Raw genomic sequence first — 7132 nt, 5'->3', positions numbered from 1 at the left:
GAGTAGTAACTTTTTGTCCCACATTGACAAAATAACAAAATATCAATGGGTTTATACATCTCTCTTTACACTTCCCTACTAGCTGATGTGTGGTAAGTATCTAACCAACCACACACACGCGCGCCTTGCCACGTCACGCCAAGCCACGGCCGGGCTCTGAGCTCGGGTAGAGCACATGCGGTGCGGTCATGCCCACCTTTTTGGGGCTAGACTCTACTATTTTATTTTATCAGTAACCTTCAGCTTTGCAGCAGTAGAGTCAGCTAGAGCCACATTAGATTCCTGACGGGGCCATTGTATGCCTCTGCTCACAATCCAGTCATTTAACACAACAAAAACAATCAGTTCTCTTCTTCGTCTTCTATTATATTAAAATGTTTCAAATAGTTATCTCTGTGTCATGGTTTACACAGTAAAAGGATTCATCTATATTCTTAATATTCCTAGTTTAAATATAAAACAAGGCTCACTCTTGTTGTTAATGTTTCCTGGAATTAACATTAACAAAGTCCACCCTCGTTGTTAGTATGTTTCCTGCTATCAACATTAACAAAGTTCCTTATCTGAAGTCTTGGCAATGTTTTTGGCAGTTCTCATCTGCACTCTTACCTTCTCGAAGTTTGCAACGGTTGTGTAATCCTGGGAGTCGATTACTATTGAGTCCGTGTGTAGTAGATGAAAGAATGGAATACGCAGGAAAAAGAAGAAAGAGGAAAGGATCAGATGAATGATTCAATTGATTGATGATGAGTCAAATACAAAGATGTGATATATATACAACTCCATCAATATTGACTACCTAATATTACGCAAATAATATAGGCAACTAATTATATGGTTAACTAATATAGATAAGATATTATACACCTAATATTTACATGACTAGAATAACAATATTGTATTATCTTGATAAGATCTACAATATTGTTCAATACTCCCCCTCAAGTTGGAGCACTTGGCAAGCTAATGCCCAACTTGGATCGAAGAAAACGAAACGCTTCTCCTCCTAACGCCTTTGTGAAGATGTCTGCTACTTGGTCCTTACTTCGCAAGTGAGAGGTCGTGATTGTTTTGTTCATAATATGATGACGTATGAAATGACAATCCACCTCGATGTGCTTAGTACGATCATGAAAAACGGGGTTTTTGGCAATGTGTAAGGCGGCCGTATTATCACAGAATACTTCAATGGGTGTACTGTGATCTATTCCAAGCGATTTAAGAAAAGACTTCAACCATATTACTTCACTTGTCACGGCACCCAAAGCTCGATACTCCGCCTCTGCACTTGATTTAGCAACGGTAGTTTGTTTCTTAGCCTTCCATGAAATGGGTGAGTGTCCTAAGGTCACGAAATAACCAGTAATGGACCTCCTTGTCAAAGGACACCTCGCATGATCTGAGTCCGAGTATCCGCGTAACAACAAATCGCCGTTACGTTCTATCACAATCCCTTTTCCCGGACTAGCTTTAATATATCGTATAACTCGTAATACGGCATCCCAATGCTCTTTTCTTGGAGCATGCACAAATTGGGACAGAATATGGACTGCATACACTAGGTCGGGTCTCGTAATAGTCAAATAAATGAGTCGTCCCACCAACCGCCTATATTTCATTGGGTCGTGCAACAATTCTCCGCTTGCCAGAGCTAATTGATGATTAGGTTGGATGGGTACATCAACAGGTTTTGCTCCTTCCAGCCCTGCCTCCTTAATAATTTCTATGGCATATTTCCTTTGGCTAAGAAAAAGTCCCTTGGACCCAGTTGCTACTTCAATTCCCAAAAAATATCTTAGCCTCCCGAGGTCTTTTATACCAAAACTACGATCAAGGAAACCTTTGAGACGGTCACTTGCTTCCTTGCTATCACTTACAATTATCATGTCATCGACATAAACCAAAATCCCAATGAAAATGCCATCTTTATTATAAGTGAATAGCGAGTAGTCAGCCATAGATTGAGTGAACCCATACCTCGTTAATGAATCTGTCAATTTTGCAAACCAATTCCGAGAAGCTTGTTTGAGTCCATACAAAGACTTCATTAATTTGCAGACTTTGGTTGAACCTCCTTTCTCGAAACCAGGTGGCATTCGCATGTACACTTCCTCATCCAAATCTCCATGGAGAAATGCATTATTAACGTCCAATTGAGTAATGGACCAACCTTTTGAAACCGCTACAGCTAGCAAGCAACGGACACTCGTCATCTTGGCAACAGGCGCAAAAGTCTCATGATAATCGACACCCTCTATTTGAGTATATCCTTGTGCAACTAACCTCGCTTTGTATCTTTCGATGGTGCCATCGGCTCTGTACTTGACCTTGTAAACCCACCTACAACCAATGGGTTTTTTGTCCTTTGGAAGGTCAACAACCTTCCAAGTTCCATTCATCTCGAGTGCATCGAATTCTTTTCCCATTGCCTCCTGCCACTCTTTTACCTTTGACGCTTCATTGTAGCTTCGTGGCTCACGGATTTCGTCAACTTTCGCTAGAAAGGTCCTGTGATTATCAGAGAAACAATTTGTTGTGACATAATTAATCAAAGGATAACGAGTACCTTTTACTTTGGATGACGATTGTGAGGAGTGAGCATTAACAGTGGGGTTTGTAATCCGGGTCGATTTGCAAATGTAGTCCTTCTTCCAATAAGGATCGAATTTTTGCCGAGCTCCCCTTCCTAGGCCTGTTTCCTCTCCAAATCCGCTCATGGAGTGGTTCCTCATCACTCCTCTCATCGTTTCTTTGTGATGGGTGTATTGTGTATCGTCCGTAATTTCATCGTGAAAGCATTTGGCTCAACTTCCCCGACGTCACTTTCATTTCTAATGTTCTCATTGGTTTCAATTTGTGGCGTCTCATTGTCTAGCCCATGTTTTTCACGTAAGTCATGCAAGTTATCAACAAAAGGGTGTGCCATAGGTGTATTCATTTGATTTGTTTCTTGTTGAGGCATGGATTGGTTATTAGCATAATGAAAAACGTTTTCATAAAAGATAACGTCCCTTGATTCAAAAATGCTCTTTCTCTTTAGATCATAAACCTTCCATCCCTTTTTGTTACTAGGATACCCAACAAAAATACACCTTTTACCCCTTTCATTAAACTTGTCTTTGGGTCTATCTTTATTATGGGCATAGCACACACAACCAAAAACTCGAACATTATCAAAGGTAGGCCTAGTTCCATACAAGACATCATAAGGTGTCAAACCGTCAAGTAATCGGGTGGGAGTCCTATTTATTAAGTAGGCAGCGGTTAGGACACATTCTCCCCAAAAATCGATAGGTAATTCTCCTTGAAAACGAAGGGCTCTCGCTCGTTCCAAAATGTATCTGTGTTTTCGTTCTACTCTACCGTTTTGTTGTGGGGTATCAACTTGACTAGTTTGAAAAATCATGCCATGCTCATTGTAAAAATCTTTCATAGTATTTGACAAAAATTCCGTTCCATTATCGCTTTGTACTATCTTAACCCCCTTCCCAAATTGAGTCTTGACCATTTTACAAAAATTGATCATAAGTTGGCTTACTTCTTGTCTATCACGCATCAACCGTACCCAAACATATCTACTTCGGTCATCAACAATAGTAAGAAAATAATGTGCTCCCGATAAGCTTTTTGTGTGATAAGGTCCCCAAATATCACAATGTATTAAAGCAAACAATTCATCACTCCTCTTATTATTGGACTTAAAAATAGACCGAGTTTGTTTGGCCCGACAACACGGGTCACAAATATTGTTCAAATTCCAAGACAAATTAAAACCAACTAAATCTGAGAAGAGAGGTAAAATACTGCTAGAAGGATGCCCAAGACGTTTATGCCATAACTGAGAATCCGTGCTCACATTTGCTCGAGCCACCATATGTCCTTGCTCTCCTTTGAAATAATAGACCCCGTCATTGTGCTCACCCCTCCCAATCTTCATCCTCGTAGATTGGTCCTGTATCACACAATGATCATTATAAAAAGTCACAACGCAATTGTTTTCCGTAATTAATTGTTGTATGGAAATCAAATCACAAGTTAACGATGGAACGTAAAGCACGTCTTTCAATGTAAAATTGTCATTTAAGATTACTTTTCCATGTTCCACTGTCACTATTCGTGACCCATCTGGCAGGCTCACGGTGGACTCCCTTCCTTTCCAAACATCGACTAGCAATTCTCGTCTACCTGTCATATGATGCGAACAACCGCTATCGAGTAACCAGTGACCGCAATTTGCATTATTCATACCTGAATTCTGCTTGCTATTGTCGCCTTTATTCAAAAAATTCCGCAACTGTGTAACTTCATCAGGAGTGAAGTCGTCTTCCTCTGTCACTGTAGCAGCATTAGCCTGGTTGCCATGACCCCTGCTTCCTCTGCCGCGGCCTCCGTGCTTCCCTCGGCCTCTACCTTTGCCATGCTTCTCCCAGCACTTATCTTCCGTATGCCACAATTTTTTGCAATGAGTGCAGCGGATAACCTTGATGTATTCACCATCCTTGACAGAATCAAATCTGACATTTCCGTCATGGCTCGAACCTTCTGCAACTTGTACGGACATGGCTGCTTCGGCTGAGACCTCTTTCTCCTTGGTGACAGCATGGTGTCGCTCTTCACGGAGTACAAGGGCATAGGCACGACTTAGCGGTGGGACTTCATCTTCCATTAATAAATTGGAGCGAATCTGCCCATAAAGAGTATTGTCGAGCCCCATCAAAAATTGATGTACCTTCGCTTCTTCACACTCCTTGAGCATCGCGGCAGCGGCGCCGCAAGTACAACGCGGAATCTTGCTGTAATTTCCCAACTCATCCCAAATAGCCTTTAACTGAGTATAATACTCGACTACGGATTGATTTTTCTTCTGCTTGCATTCATTTAAATCGCTCTTAAGTTGATGAACTCGAGGCGCATTGCCAGCGGAATATCGATCACGTAATTCCTTCCAAATTTCCATGACTGTCTCTGAAAAAGCAATACTGGGATGAAGTTTTGGGTGAATCGAATTTCGTAACCACGCCTTAACCATAGCGTTGCATTGGCGCCAGGCAACGGCTTCAAGAGTTTCTGCCTCACCTTCCACCACTACCGGTTTTTTTACTGTACCCTCGATGAAGCTTAATTTATTTTTAGCATCGAGAGCATTCCGGACTGCATCTGCCCACAACTGATAATTATCTCCATCAAAAGTTATTTGAGATAGAGATTGAGTTGTGCTTTCACTCGGATGCAAGTATAAGGGTGACGAAGGGGGAATGAACTCTGTTTTCTTATCACTGTGTTCTGGTTTTTCTTGTCCCTGCGTCATATTGAAAGATTGTTTTGTTTGTTTTGTTTTTTTTTTTTATTTTAAGAGAAGAACAAAAGAGCCAGGATTTAATGCTCTGATGCCATGAAAGAATGGAATACGCAGGAAAAAGAAGAAAGAGGAAAGGATCAGATGAATGATTCAATTGATTGATGATGAGTCAAATACAAAGATGTGATATATATACAACTCCATCAATATTGACTACCTAATATTACGCAAATAATATAGGCAACTAATTATATGGTTAACTAATATAGATAAGATATTATACACCTAATATTTACATGACTAGAATAACAATATTGTATTATCTTGATAAGATCTACAATATTGTTCAATAGTAGACGGGGCGTAATTGACAGGCTAAAGTCGTATGCCTCAAATTAACAATTTATATCACTTAAATCCAAATACTAAACAGTAGTAAAGCGAAAATAAGGGTCGAACCCAAGGGAATCAGATTACCAATTTATGCAAATTAGAATGTAGGAAAAGTCGATCTTTAATGTAATTGAAGATCATAGTAACAAAGAGGGGGGCATTTGAGTTGATTTTCTAATAAACTAAGATTAAAAGCTAATGAAAATTGAGTAATAAAACTAATGACTTTTGGTGTATCAAATGATTTAAAAGGGTCTTAGAGCCAAGCATATATCCACACTCAATAACAATTGATCACTGAAAGACGGTTTCAATTACTAATCTTGATTACTCTATCGTGAATGACAAATTCCAATTCTCCTTAAGAATAGTTAATTAAAACGAATCCCGTTCTTAATCAACCCTAACTGTTAAACAACCTTAACAATCCAGTTCAAGATTTAATTCAACAAAGAAAGACAATATAAAATAGAGAACTCGATAGAGAATAAATAATGCATACAATCCAATTGCACTTTAGATATTTATGTGAATCGCTTCTAAGTACTAATATCAACGTATCCCGTTCAATATTAATTCCTAGCTGTTAATAGCGTAGAGTTAATCAATAAATCCTATTCAATTCACAATACTAACAATAGAATGAAGAAATCAATCACTAGTTGTACACCTAGCAATAATCAATCAACATTCATAAAATTAATAACTAAGCAATTCACAATAATCAAGACAAGAAATTAAAACTTTCAAACTCACAATCGTATTATGAGCGCTTCAATTGCTTGAATCCAAGAAGAAAGATTAGTTACACATCGCTAAAAACAATAATAAGTTATATAGTAAAAAGGTAAATAATTAAAGTAGGAAATAAAGTACTAAAAATAATAATAATAATAATAATAAAATTCATCGGAACAAACCGAGTCAAATAAGGAAACAAAACACGAGTCTTTAATGTAACGCAAAGCTGGACGCTGAAACAGAAGGCACGCGCACAGGTCACGCATAGCTGCTGCCACATCTCTTTTCTTTTGATTTATGCGCGCTCAATTAGCGCACCTTAAGCGCACACGTCTCAAGTATCTCCATAGGTATCCGGGCCTATCTCTCCTCGAACTTGGACACCGTTTTAAACTTGTAAAACCGGTCCAATAGCTAATCAAAGCTCCTTAACAAATAACTTGCAATTAGACTCCATAACACTAATTCAAACCGTCAAAACCATACTTAATCGCTCCAAATAACTACGACTAAATGAGTCGTATAAAATTCCCCATGCTTGAACTTTTACTCGTCCTCGATGTAAAACCAAAGGACACAATGAAAAAAATATACCAACACAAGCTCAAACCCAGCACATGGTAGAAAAATGACAGACAACAAGAATGCTCACTTCCCTCTCACACCCTCCAAAACACCCTCAAAAGTGTAATCATTTCC

The sequence above is a fragment of the Silene latifolia genome, chromosome Y, assembly GCF_048544455.1.
Source record: "Silene latifolia isolate original U9 population chromosome Y, ASM4854445v1, whole genome shotgun sequence".
In the NCBI taxonomy this organism is placed as follows: domain Eukaryota; kingdom Viridiplantae; phylum Streptophyta; class Magnoliopsida; order Caryophyllales; family Caryophyllaceae; genus Silene; species Silene latifolia.
This window is presented reverse-complemented; position numbering follows the sequence as displayed.